We start from the raw sequence: 15,518 nt of genomic DNA, 5'->3' as shown, positions 1-15,518 counted from the left end.
TAAACAAACAATTCTGTGGAAGTTTTAGGCACACAAGGACAGGATGAGCAGTAGAACACAACATTAAGATATTCTCTTTTAAGCTGATATAGCCACTCCTGCCAGCTCAGAACAGGAAAGTGAGGCTCCAGTTCAACTGTAAAAACATTACCTGATCTCAAGAGTCTCAATTTCTGGTGTGGCATTCAGATGGAAGGGTTGGAATTTGGCATGGATAACATGAAAGCATGAATCCATTCTACCTTGTAGTGACAGTTCAGGCTGGTGGGGGTGATGTCATGATGTGGGGGATACAATCTTGGCACACTTTTTGCCCTCTTAGTACCATTTGAACATTGTTTAAACTCCAGAGACAACCCAAGTATTGTTGCTGACCATGTCCATCCAGCCATCTTCTCACACACCACGTCACAAAGCTCAAATCATGTCAAACTGGTTTCTTCAACATTTCAGTGAAGTCATAGCAATAAGTTCATTGTGTTCAAACAGCCTCCACATTCACTAGATCTCAGTCCAGCAGCGCACCTTTAGGATATGTTGAAATGAAATGATGTGTTGGCTGCATGGATGTGCAGCCAGCACATCTGCAGCACCTGTGTGATGATATCATGTCAATACAGGCCAAAATGTATCCAGCATCTAATCAAATCTAAGGACTAAGGTAGTGCTGAAAGCAAAGGGGCTCCAACCCCAAACTAGCAAGCTGTAACTAAAACTGTCTGGCAGGTGTATATTGCCTCTTGAAGCTTACTATAGATATTGAGTTTTTAAATTATTTATTTATTGTTTTATATTATTGAAAAAAGTTTTTCCAGCTTCAGTAGTTCACAGGATTATACAGATATATCCACAGATACCCAAAAGACAGCAAACTTATAGTCTTCTGTTCTTTAGCATGTAACAACACTTAAAAAAAATCCCTCAAAACAAATGAGAGTGAATGTGACATATTCAAACTTTACATGGTAAAACAATAATAAAGGTTAGTGCAGCAGAGGGTCAGTGCAATAGATCCTGTCTATAATAAAAGGTAAAATCACAACACTCACAAAAAAGTATGCATTTAGGTACCTTGACCTTAAGCAATAATAAAATTGTGCTGCACACATATAATCCTCTTACAATTGTATCTAATGTGACCCAGCATCCTTTTAAGATCCATGTTATAATCTCATTAACCCATTCAGTTGTATTCTACGAAGCCCCTCTGATGACATATGGTCCAAAAAATAAATAAATTGTGGCCACAAAATACTACTTCGTGGGCACGAATTGGGTATAACGTGGCAACGAATTACGCATTTGTGGCAACGAAATAGATTAACGTGCGCACATCATATTGATACAATTCCTGGACAGCTGCGTAGAGACATAAGCATAAGAGTAGGCTAAACCTATACACCATGGCCAGAGACAGTATGATTGAGTTTTATTTTTGTCATGGTCTGCGTGGCAGACTGTGGGTGTGTGGGGAAGGAGGACTCAAAATGCGGAACTCTGTGCGATTAATGCAGTGCGTTTATTTACAGTGAAATAAACAATACACAATAATAAATCCCCGTGCGTTTCCAACTCCCGTGCCGTGTCTCCTTCTCAGTGCTCATGCTCCGTGTCTCCGCTCCCGTGAAAGTTGTGCTCGCTGCTCTCCCGTTCGCGCACTCCTGCTGGAAAATCCACAGAGGAAGCCGTTAACACACAACTACAAAGCGACAGACTCGCACTCACTGATTTTGCTGGGAACACTGACGATCCAGCGTCGAGGAGCTCTCAGCCACACTGCTTTGTAGCTCCTCCGACGAGGCTTGATCGGCGTGTGTGAGGATCCTTGGGTGTGACCGGTCAGCTGGCAGGGCCACACCCACCAGGCCTGAAGGTGCCTGTCACGACCGCACCCACCCAGCCACCCCCCCCCACACACACACACACACTTGCCAATAGGGGAGAGCGGGGTAAGTTGTCACACTGTTCATAACTCCAACACTAGAGGCTCTATCTCAAAAATGAAATAGCCACTTTGTGTGACTTCTTCTTCTATAGTCAACCTCCTGTTCACATGTGGTCAAGACTGCTCTAATCTGAGGTGAGCACATCTTTTTTATTTTTTTGACCTAAAAGGAAAAATAAATCACTTTAAATTTTCTTCAGTACAACTTTGTTAGGTATAGATGTTACAAATTATTATTTTACACAAAATAGAGGAGACATTAACGTGTCTTTTGATACTTCAGCTGATGTGCTATGTTGAGCTAACCCTGACATTTAGCCAAAATTAGCATAAATGTCAGTTTGGGGCAAGTTGTCTCATTAACTTTGGGGCAAGTCGTCACATGTGACAACTTGCCCCAGTACAAATAAATGCTCCAAAAAATTGTGATATTGTAATTCATTTGTATTTGTAGTAAGGTTTTTGAAGAAAGGAAGGAGAGGCAGGAATTAAGGAAGGAAGGAAGAAAGTAAGATGGTTCGAAATTATCAACGAAAGACAGAGCGTGGCAGAACACCACCTGACATTATGTTAAAGGCAGTCAGGCAGGTAAAGATGCAGAACAAATCAATCAGAAGTACAGCAAAGGATTTTGATATAAATTACCGTACTCTAACTATTGTCAAAAGATTACCAGAGAAGAAATTGAAAGTCAGACAGCCATGCCAACAACAATGGTTGGTTATACAACGCCAAGGAAGATTTTTTCCCCTGATTTGGAAAAGCAGCTTGTTGAGTATATTACTAGGTCAGCTGACATTTATTTTGGTCTGTCACCAAGTGAGGTCAGAAAGCTTGCCTACCAGTTTGCTGTGGCACACGAACTGAAGTTTGTGCCTTTGTGGGCAGAAAAAGAAAAGGCCAGCAAAGAGTGGTTTACAGGCTTTTTAAAGCGGCATACAACATTGTCACTGAGAAAGCCAGAAGCAACTAGCCTTGCCAGGGCAAGTAGCTTCAACAGAGAGAATGTCAATGCTTTCTTTGACAACTTAGAGAAAGTGTTATGCAAATATGAGTTTGGACCAGGAGACATTTGGAATGTTGATGAAACTGGGGTCACCACTGTACATAAACCAGACAAAGTGTTGGCCAGACGTGGATTCAAACAAGTAGGGTCATTGACCTCTGCTGAAAGGGGAACCCTTGTCACACTGGCCTGTTCTGTCTCAGCCATAGGGAATAGTTTACCTCCATACTTTATTTTCCCGCGTGTCCACTTCCGTGACCATTTCCTGATCAACGGGCCACCCGGCAGCAAAGGAGGGGCAAATTCCTCTGGATGGATGAAAGACACACACTTTGTTGACTTCCTGCAACATTTCAATGAACATACAAAGTGTTCAAAGGAGAAGCCCTGTTTACTCCTTTTGGACAACCACGAGTCTCATCTGTCCATTGATGGACTCAATTATGCCAAAGAAAATGGCATAATCATGCTGTCATTCCCACCCCACTGCTCACATCGGCTCCAACCATTAGACAGGTCTGTCTATGGGCCACTAAAGAGGCACATCAACAGCACGTGTGATGCCTGGATGAGGAACAACCCTGGGAAGACAATGTCTATTTATGACATTCCTGGGATTGTGGCAATTGCATATCCTCTGGCTGCAACCCCATTGAACATTCAGGCTGGTTTTAGGGTGGCTAGGATTCAACCTTACAACAGAAATGTATTTCTGGAAACCGAGTTTGCACCATCCTACGTCACGGATCGCCCTATTCCGGACCCTGCCCTGCCAGGCCCCAGCACCAACTCTGCACTGCCAGGCCCCAGCACTACCTCTGCACTGCCAGGCCCCAGCACCAACTCTGACCTGCCAGATAATCTAGTGTGACAACTTACCTGCCGATGGGGCAAATTGTCACAAGTGCACATTCTCCATTCAACAGTCTACAACTCCGTAATGAGATAAGATATGAAAATGTAATGAATACATCATATGTGCCCGAGACTTCCTTCTTTCATTTGGTGAAACATTTATTACGTTGTGATGTATGGTGCTCAGTAAAAGTTAGTCAGTGTGAAAAGTGTGACAACTTACCCCGCTCTCCCCTACACAAACATGGAACGCAGGAACAGCAGCAATGCAGAACACACACACATAATATAATAAGTCCACAACTGTTCAGGGACTCTAGGTCACTCAGACTCTGATCCCTGACAATTTTAGGCTGGGAATGAGCTACAAATGCATTTTGAAAAGCCTGGCACTGCAAGGAACCATTATTACGGAGAAACATTTAAACAGGATATTGAGAGCCCAGTTGCTTTGCAGACGTAAGTACGACCCGGACGCTGGGATAGATTTTATTGTCAGCCAACTGCAAGGGCCTGGGAAGGATCACGGTTATTGGTCAAGTGTTTCGTGCCCACAAATGAGCATTTCGTGCCCACGAAGTAGTATTTTGTGGCCACAATTTATTTATTTTTTGGACCATGTCATCAGAGGGGCTCCGTAGTATTCCATCCTGGCAGAGGACAAACAGCCGGGACAAATATACAGAACAGTTAAAAAAATAAAAAAAACAGCTAAAACTCCCACTGCACATAGATGCTGACCGTGTATTGTGAGTCTAATACAATGACCCCAATTTCAGACTGACAAAAATGTATTTTTCAAAGGTTATTGCATGTTTGGTGATGCATTCAGGGTCTCTTGGGCTTATGAAAATCCTTTTATCTATAAAAGACCATGTTAACCTTCAGTACTTATACTTACATTTTTAAATAAAGACGCCCGTGCTTGTGATCACATGATCATCCTCTTCTTATTGTTGTAGGTATTTATGTATTTACTTATGTTTGTGTTCTGTCTACACTGTAGCCACTGATGTTTGTAATTTTCATATTTTTTGCTGCTTTGCTGAAGCAAAGACGATCGAACTGCTTTGCATTTAAAAATATAATATACTGTAACATTTTACATGATGCTTTAGTTTACTTTCATTTTTTAGCATGTAAAATTGATATTGTTAAAATGGATATAAAAAAGGGGATCTATGCCAAATGCACTCATTTAAAAAAATCAGAAATTTGCGAGCAGGTAAAGGCTTGTCATTGTTAAGGTTATTGTTGCAGTGTGAATGGCATTTCCAATTTTATCCATAGCTCATAACAGTGTATATTAGCACACATATTGGTTTATCTAATTTGAATAAGGTGAGGCCATCTAGACTCTTAAAAGTTATCCCCCAGCCCCTCAATAACCGAGACTATATTTATTCAAATAATCCAAAGCCTTATTATTCATATCCAGAACTATTTCTCATTCGAAACACAAATTCATGGAGAGTGAATCACGCACAGCCTTTAGCTTTGGGATTTGGATTCATGGTAAGTTGAAAGAGGTCAAAGAGAGAATTGCAAATGACCATCCATAATTCATGTGCTCCCAGACCTGGTTGTTCGTCTCAACTTTTAAGGTCAAGACATTTCCATGAATGTGGGAATCTACAGGCAAGTGCCATAAATAGGCTACATTAACATTTGTGTTTGTGTGTTTATTTAGAAATTAGCTAGCTGAGCTAAGACCCTTTTCCAGTAGAATTTAAAGGTTTTATTATAAATTCTTTTTGTAGTAACAGCTGTGGCTCTATATTGTGTTGAAGACGTGCCAACTAAAGTTTTGTGTAATAATACTTTATTCCACGATGAATCAATGTAGTGTCTTGTCTGCTCAGAGTCAAACAGCAGAGGATATCATACCAATGGAGAGGATGAGGAAGCACCAATGCCAATGTGAAATAAAAGGATTTCTAGTGGGACAGCTAACAGTGGCTGAAGCTCCTGAAAAGCCACTATGTTCATGAGCAGCATTAACTTCCAAAACAAGTAAAAACATGCTCATTTGCAAAAAAAAATAAATTTAAAAAACACAGGGGCAAAGCCTCAGTCACAGTCCTAGAGAGTGTGTGACGGTACTGTTTATAAGGTTGGGGAAACCTGCAGTCAGCTGAGACTGAAGAAGTCACTTGGATGAGTGATGAAACGTTTCTCCCACTGAAAGCGCGACGTCCAGAGGAACAGAATCAGCTTTTTGGAACTTCCTTACCTGGATGATTGAGCATGCATCAAAACAGTTAGCTTGTAATGTTATGTTGTTGCTTAGCCATCTTTGGTCAGATTTCCAGACACGGGAGGGTCACATGTCTGATCTGCTAACAATAACTAATTAGGGAGGAAGAGGATGAGATGGAGATGAGAAGGCAAGAGTAGTGCAGCGGGAGGCAGATGAAGGAGATGAGAAATAGAGATGAAGATGAAAATATAAATGTAAAAATGCTAAATTGTTAAATATTGTTTGAAACAGATACTGATGATTTTAAAAAGTCAAGTAACTTATAATTGTTATACTGATATACTATTTATCTGATTCCTGTATCGCCAATTGTTTTTGTTTGTTTTTTTTGTACTCTTCTATCTGAAACAACAGAAAAGTGATGTAAAAACCTGTCCTTGATGATGAATATTGTCATTGTGAGGGCAAAAAAGTAATGATGATTGAAAATAAAGTATCTGAATTTCAGGAGTGGGACCACGCCTCCAAACACGCACTTTCCGGTTCTCATCAGTATATGTCCCGCCAGTTCTACAAGCTGTTCGTTCTCATTTACATGCCCCACCCTTCCTCTCCTTTTCAATTCTTTACCTTCTTTAGTTCTATTTAGTACATGATGATCTGCCAGGCCGGGGAGCCACTGCCAGTCCCCTTCGAGGCCTTCCCCAACCCGCAGCTTAATTCATGTCCAAGCCATTCACCTTTATCTACTAAATGCTGTCAAACCTCAAATGAGGACGTGGGCCTAGCTAGTGAATTTCTATGTAAAGCATGTATAAGTGATTGGACATGATCGCTACGTCCAATATGGTCTGAAGAAATGTGCACATGGTGTCACGTGCAAATCTGCGTGACCGGGGCTTTAGCAAATGGTTTCACAGTGACCGTCAGCAACCTCCAGTAACTGCTCACAATCGGTTGGGGAATACGCTAAAAACTGGTCTCTAGAAATGAGTGATGATGCTGAGTGTGATGTTGAACTCATAACATGTTAGATGCTTTTTCATAACACAGGGATCACAAGCTACAACTACAACTTTCAGCTAAAATCCTGCCCCCTCTTGGTTAAAGTTTAGCAGCTTATAGATTCTCCATCCTGTTACAGTTACCCTCTTAAGTCTTTATTGTGAGCAACTTTTTTCTCAGTTTTACTGTATTTTAATGATTTCGTAAGTCTCAGCTGTAAAACACAGTTGTTTTTAAGGAAAGGCTAAAGCAAATGAACCAAAACAAAACCCAGGAAACAGCTGGCGCCCTCCACGGCTCACTGACCACGTACCAAAAAAAGCAAGGCCTTTTAATCAATGTGGGCAAGATTTTAGATTTGAGTTAGAAAAACAAACACAATTGTTTGGCTGCCAGACTGCCAGATTTGTATCCATAAGTCGGGACAAAATAATTTATTAAGCCAGTATTCGTGTGTTAACAACAGCTGTTATTTTTAGGATGCATTAGTTTTGCATTTAATGCGGTCCATTAGAGCAACATCACAAACAAGCAAGGACCAAAGAGCAAATATCGGCAGCATCAGACAATGCAAGCATCAGAACAGTCCTGTATCTGCAGAAAAGGCAGCGCTATATTTAATGAGACACTTTAGCAGCCAAAAAGTCTAAAGCCTTGATAGATTCAGTGATTTATAGTTTGCCCTCTGAGTATTGAGCAGAGTCCCAATTCTAAAGAATCATACGCGCTGGCATCAGTTCTCTGGGTGCTATTGTTTTTACAAGGACTGAAAATGACCCAACCAATAAAATTATCTTGCATAAATAGGCTGTTGATTTTCTTTACTCATTTCAGATATAGATATGCAGATATGCAAAATAGTTGCATGTTTAATCATCTGGGAATTACCCAGATTTATTTATTTATTTAGACAGAGATCTTGCCCCCCCATGTTCAGCACAAAGTTACGCCCATGGCAAATTGTAATCGTAAAGTTAAGGTTAGGGTTTGAAAATACCATTTTCTGACTGGACTGAGGACCCAGGACTTCAAAAGCATCTGTGTCTGTTTGAGATCCTGCCACTACACAGATTACATACACCCTTGTGCATGCTTATGTGTCTGGGCAGTTTATTGTGTGCGATGTGTCATTTGATAAGGAAAGAGGGAACGGGAAATGAAACAATGGCTGCTTGTGCTTCAGCTTCATGGAGTCATAATGCTCATAACTCTGACTCACATGGGGCATTGAAGCTCAATCATCATCTAGTCCACCGCCTCACCCTAACTTCAGTGCACAGTTACACAATCTGGGCCAGAAACATGATGCACAGCACATACGCTGAACTGTGTTTGAATCATAAGATGGAAAGTTTTTTCAGTTTCTCATTTAATTCTAAAAGTGGAAACTATATCTGATGAAACTGTCACAAAAAAGTTGAGGAGGGTGTGACAGACAAGACAGCCATTGCTCTGTTTAATAATGCAAAGCTACTGTTCTTTATACCGGTACATCTGGTACAGGCATGATTTATCTTGCTATATAACAAAAAAATTAGTGCTGTCATCGTTAATCTTGTTAAAATGACGTTAACGCCATAACCGCATTAACGCAGAAAATCTCCGTTAGCGAGTTAACACGTATCGCCCGGTGCATGGGGCTGCACGGCATCAACGCATTAGCGCGGTTAGCTCTTTAATGCGTTAGCGCCATCCAGCCCCACGCACGGGGTGATCCGTGTTAACTCGCTAACGGAGATTTGCCGCGTTAATGCGGTTATGGTGTTGACACCAAATACAGTAACGCTGACAGCACTAAAAAAAAAAAGACATATTTAGGTATACAGTATATACCCAAGTGTATATATATTTCTTACCTAAAACTATTTAAATCATGTTTTAAATCCAATATCTACTAATTGCGTGCAAATAAACCAAATAAAGGCGCTTGGAAGCACTTTATGTAAGGTTTTCACATCATGCTGCTTCATGTTGGAAATATTTGTTTTCATTCTCATGGAAATCAAACCAGTGTGATCATCTTGTGACCTACACAGCATATTTTAACATCACATGATTTTACACACCACCTTCTCTTTGTTTCATATGAGAAGGAGGATAACTGACTTAGACGATGTTAGTTTAACACAAGGGCTTATTATTCTGCAATGGATCAGTCTTAATTAAAAGAAACAACAGAGCAAAGATAAAGAACTTTAAGCAGCGTGTTTTTATTCTTGCTTCGCTTCACCAACTCCTCTTAGTGTAGGATGAAGGGACAGTGCCTCATTGACTGACTGGGTGTGTCTTTCTGTGTGGACGTTGCATGTTCCCTCTGTGCCTGTGAATTTCCTCTGGGTAATCCGGTTTCTTCCCACAGTCCAAAGATGTGCTTGTTAGGTTACTTGATGTTTCTAAACTGGCTGTAGGTGTTTGGTTTTACGGCTGTGCTAGCCCTGACCTGCTGAGGGTGTACCTTGCCTCTCACATTACCAGGCTGAACTTTGTGGAGGGGTGGATTAGCAAATAAAACTTAGGCTGTCCATCTATATCCTTTTGTTTGAAACTGCAAGGATGCATTCTGCCAAGCTTCTGTACAACTCAACCAACTCTGAGTTGATTAATGTACAATAAAGCTTTTTTTTGGTGACCGAGATTATGCTTATATTTATATTTTTATATTTTGATAGCTACGTTTGTTTCCCACACCTACCAAAATCCACATCCTTTTTTTATACACTGTGTGATCTGCCACAATTGCAACAAATAATTATCAATACCCTATGTTATATAAAGCAGTAATATATATTTTTTGGGTTATATTGACATTTTATCAAAAGCTTTAATTATTTTATACTGTTCATTGTAGTATGCAATTTTCAAAGGTTCGCTGGTATCACTGGGTGTGGTCATGGTGTTGACCCAGCAGCTTCACTTATCTGGGTTTTAAAATGTGTCCCACATCCTTACTAACCCTTGCAGATGTTTCCTGAAGGTCTGATGAGCTGGCAGTCTGCTTCTGCATGTGAATCCTGCTCTGAGGAGGAAATACGAAAATGAGACCTGAAGTATAAAGTCTCTGTACTTCCTGTTGACAGAGAGTCCCCAAGGTGATGACAGAGTTTCAGTCCAGCTGTGTTACCGTAGGGTCTGTGAATTTCAGGAAAGCAAGGATAAGATTAAAGACTGGGACATGAAGGACTACACACTGGGGACCCACTCTGAGGCAAGTGAACTGAGATTGGACGTAGATTTGGGACTGAAGATTTCAGCACAGGATCAGAAACGAGCAAAGAGGGAATAGAAGTCTAGTGTTAGATTAATAAACACGAACAATAAATGAATGTGTCACTATTCAAAGGTACACTTTGCCAGTGATAACTTTAGACTCTCATCATTGTTTCAACATATCTGATTTTTGACATCAATATCAGGTATTACATCCTACTGTGAGAGCTTAGAGTTCATTCTTGGGTGAGAGGCCATGGCTGTTGGTGCAGCAGCTACAGCAGAGACTCAACGACAGGCAAAAAGTGACTGATGGCTTTTACAATTCTGGCAGCTGTTTATGACAGCTTTCCTGATTTTTTAAGACACAGCAAAAAAGTTAACGTCCATCATCCAGCTTCACTGTGCTAATGTGTTTTTATCATGCTAACCATAGCTGTGTAGCTAGCCACCACGTAGCACATCATTATATACATGCTAATTTCAGTAACCCTACAAACGTCACTACTGTTTAGTTTTCTGTCTTCATTTGTGTCGGAAATGAAGACAGAAAACGAATTTGTGTGTTTGTGTTTTAATATTTCAGGAATCCCTCCGTCAGAACATCGTCTGTCATATAATGTGTTTTCATATTTTATGTTATCATATAAAATCTGTCACAGCGATACAGCTAGTGCTTATTGAAATAACATACATGAGGTACAGGCTTAAGCTTCAACCAACTCTGAATATCTCTGAATTTCAAATATTTGTTGTGCTTTTGGCCTGGTTAAAATCACTGTGCAGGGATTTCTTACATGGCCTTACATGGACACACAGCACACCATCCCACCCTCCCCAACCCTCTCAGAAAGGGTTTCCAACCTCTACTTAGCAGTTCTCTTGAAATTTTCAGAGGTTAATCATAAAAATTGTGTCTATACAAATGGAACAAGGGTTATGTTTAGATTTTCCAGGAAAGGCAACACGAGACAGCATTAGATGCTTTTTATTCTTTCGAAACAACGGACTTTAAAGCCAAGTATTGGTTCATGCCAGAGGAACTGTTAACAGAATGCAGCTGAAGCTAGGTTTCCGGCTAAGCCTGTATTACAAGATGACAGTGTTTAAGAATTGCTTTAAAATTCTCCCTTTTTAAAAACCTTTTTTCTTTAAATTGAAACAGTGGTGCATTGAACTCCCTGGTATGTTAGGTATTGGCCCTAAGGTCACTCTGTCATTGTGTGCTCTACTTTTATTAATGCACTGATGTTTATGTACTTGTTGCTGTTGAATGGGTAACACTTCTGACACACCCAGCAAATGAGAGGTGCTGCAGAGCCCTGCAGAGCAACCAGGAAACACGCTGTTCAATACAAAAAAACAATGCATGCTGTTCTGTGATTGAATGTACCTCTGGTTCTCAAACAAGGCTAGAGCCAGCCAATCAGGAGACAATGGGCATTTAAAGTGATAAGCTTAAAGAGCGAGTGTTGGGGGGGAAAAGAAAATCTTTGGAGAATTATACCTTGATCTGTGCAGCACTTTCTATTTTCAGGGCTTAAGAGTCTTAATTTTATTACCTCTGCAGAACTCCAATCTTTGCCTGGGAGCACAGGGTTCATCAGGGATATCCTCAGACTGAAACAATGTAAAGCAGTAGGCACAGAGGACAACGTCCAAAGTAAACAGCCTCAGCTTGAGAAAACAAACAGCTTATATCATCTGTAAGTGAGCTGGGCAAAAATCTTCTCCAGTTCACTATTTACAAACAAAATTTCCCTTTTCTCCTCCTATTTCTGTTCAGCCTGCCTCCAGCTATTTGCAGACCGTTGAATTAGCTTTGGTTTGTTTTCAGTGCAGAATGATCTAATCGCTAAATCAATAACCAGCTGTTTTTTCAGCAAGTGAGATAATTATATTTATTTGGCTTCTGATGCTTTAAAGTCTGATGTTTCTGAATGGGAAGGCTGTTTCTGGCAATGGGATATTTACATGTGTACATTTGTCTTCCTCGTTCTCTTATTCTGAGAAGCTCAGTCCCACACTTCCTGTTAGCCTGAGTGAGAATGGGCATTAGTGATTCAGCCTTTTTCCCTTTCTCAAATTATTTACTGTTATTTATAAGATGAAAATGGCATTGCAGTAGAGCTTTTTTTAAGTTGATGCAAATTAAGAAGCTATAGTTATTTTTGTTGTTTACAATGTAAGGATATGAACATGCAGGATGTCCAGGAAATCCTCAGATCATTGCATTTCCTGACTGTTTTGTGGCCTTAAGTTAAGACTGAAATTAATCATCATTGTTATTAATTTATGTGTCATATGAAACACGAATGGAAACTAAATAGCTCGTAACAATGGGCCCAATACCCTCTCAAAGCACCCCCAACACGACATCTTAAGGCATACCAGTCCACAAAACACATATTGACCTGTCGGGGAGACTCCCGCACATGCTTAGTTCCTCCTGAATCTGAGTTTGACCAGCAGATGGACCCTCCTCTCAACCTGAAACACGCTACTCCTGTCCCCATCACCCTAATCTGCCAATTCACAGGCATCCAAGCAATGTTTCAGGGGTGTGTCAACCAAAACAGCCCCAGAGCCATTCACAGCCTTTAGGAGCTCCAGGGATTGTCATCCACCCCAGTGCTCCTGCCACCAAGGACATGTTAAACTACCTCAGGGATCTCGCCCCGAGCAATGGGCAAGTTGTACCCTTTATCCTCAGACGTGAGACGAGTCACCTGACAATTAGCAAGACTTTATTCAAGGCCTGCAGGGTTAATACAATTATATTTATTTAATTTTAAACTGTTTAAAAATGAACCCCAAAATTGCCAAAACAAATAAACAAGTGTGTGCATTATTTTAAATACCGACAAATTGACTGATTATATTGATTATGCTTATTGTATTTTGTGGATAATGTTCCATTTATTTATTTTCTTTAACAGTTTTTGTTTTCTATACTGCTTAACATAATAGTATCCCCATCAAAGTATCTATAAATATAACACTGTCGGAATGAAATATAAACTCTATTGACAGAGAATATGGAAAATATGCTTGTAATACAGTGGATCTGGCAGAAGGAAGACTTTCTATTCAATAATAATAATCATCATCATCATCATCATGCTTTTACATTTGCTAAGTTTACATTACACCAAAAGGCAGTTTATTAGGAGCTTAATGATTGCCTGCTAAATCAATAATCACTCAATTTTAATTCATGCATGCTGAACTCTGTTCTGTTTAGTATTTTTATACCAATACAAATACGCCATCTAGTGTGTGCAAAGCAAAATGACCACTTGACTTTGATTAAAACTTTGTGTTAATTTTTCTCAGCATGAATTTAAATTTATTTAAAAAAGGGAAAACATCCACAGAACAGTCACTCCAGATGTATTTGAGACTGTGGTTGTGGCAGAAGTATCAGCAGTTGTTTTGCGATGGTACCACAGTGGCAGTAGTGACAGTAGTAATGGTTTATGTAACAATAATTAAAATTCTGTAATCATGTGCACTTTAGATTTTAAATTGTATGCTGCTTCAAAATGCTGCAGTTCACCTTGAAGCTGACCAGCTAAATTTAAATAAAAAAAATAATAACATACAAATCTAGAGATATTACTATACACTGTATGTCGGTATGAATCTGTACTGATTTAAAGTGTTGCCTCTTTAAACCCCATTCGAGGTTTCTAGTTAAATCTTAATTAGAAATATTTTATAACACAGTACAGTAGATGGGATTAGCTAATAACAATGAAAGATTACAGTTTTTGTATTATAGTACTTTCACAGCTATTATCAGTATGAAGCACATGCAGGACATGCTGTATATTCTAGGCAGTAGTTACTGCTGCTAATGCAAAAAAAAAAAAAAAAAAAGCTCCATACTGTAAATCTGTCATTTTCAATCTCAATCAAACATCTTTTTACCATTTCAGCCACATATATATGGGATTGACTCTGAATTGTCCATAGCCAATCCCCAAATGGATTTTCAAGATAATAGACAGCTGTATGATCTGAGAGATTTGTGATGTAACTATAAAGAGGCTTCTATCAAAATTGCTGAAATCAGCCCTGATATTGATGTCTAATGGAGCAGACCTGATGTTAGTTTCACCACACAAAGGAAAATAATATTAGAAAGAGGGGGAAAAAATTCCCAGTTGACCAGATGTGTGCGCGCTCATCAGTCTGCAGCAGAACAATAACCGTAATGGCGGCTTGCCATTGAATTCTCCCTTTTCCATCACCGAGGAGGGAACTGACTGAAAAGACATATTTTTTCAATATGGAAATGTGTTCTATTTTTCCAGTCTCATTGTGAAATAATGGCTGTTTTGCTTGCCTCTTGACTTCCTATAATAATTAATCATGTGAAACAGCCCAAATACTTAGTTGTCACAGTTCACTGCTCTCTATATTTTCATTTGTAATAACTGGACACAATGAGAAGGTAATTCATTTTCGGAGGTTCAAATCTCAAAGAAGGCGACGATGATTTATTCTTGTTCTCCCTCTTTTACTGACTCGCTTTGCACTCTCTTATTTTCTAGCACAAACTTAAGCGGTGCAACATTGTTTCAGTAAACTAGCAGAAAATTATCCAAAGTGGCAGCACGTGGAAATGCAATGCAAGTGCAACAAAACAGTAGCAGTGAGCATCACATGAGTGATTATGAACACATTAGCAGTTTGAAGGTCAGAGGATAATGTACAAATCTGGAATCTCAAGAATGATCATGGCAGAAAAACACAAAGTGGAGAACGCCCCTCTCAAATATGTGCAGCCACACACACACACAGCAGCAGTTTAAGCACAGCGTGCAGAGAATAATGTAGATTTATGTGGAAGCTCATAAACCTCCTCCAGACGTGGCGAAATGATGGGTGTTCACCCAGCCGACCCCCCACCATCTGTCAGGAATTACCAAAAAGCACGCACCTTCAGATTTAAACTGCAATCTCTCCTTCCAGGCTCCCTGTTTGGATGTTTTTCTCTTTATTTCTTTTTTTGTATGCAGTTCAGTCCAGGGATCAGTAAAAAAAAAAAAAATTTTTATTAACCACTTTACTCATTTTTATTGCATTGTATTTTAGATAAACTGGCCATTATAAAATGAGCAATTTCTCCTATTGAGAAGTTGAATCATGAACAATCATGAGTTTCCACCCTCATTTGAAAATATCTGAAGTAAAAAAATGAGTAACGCTGGCACTGTGCTTCCATGCTGCAGCTTCTAAAAATAAACAGGCACTGATTTGAAAGAGTAATTAAGTCTTTAAACATATCACTA

The sequence above is a fragment of the Perissodus microlepis genome, chromosome 14 (assembly GCF_051167445.1).
Source record: "Perissodus microlepis isolate ML-2025 ecotype Zambia chromosome 14, ASM5116744v1, whole genome shotgun sequence".
NCBI classification, from domain to species: Eukaryota; Metazoa; Chordata; class Actinopteri; order Cichliformes; family Cichlidae; genus Perissodus; species Perissodus microlepis.
Note: the sequence above shows the minus strand (reverse complement) of the source record.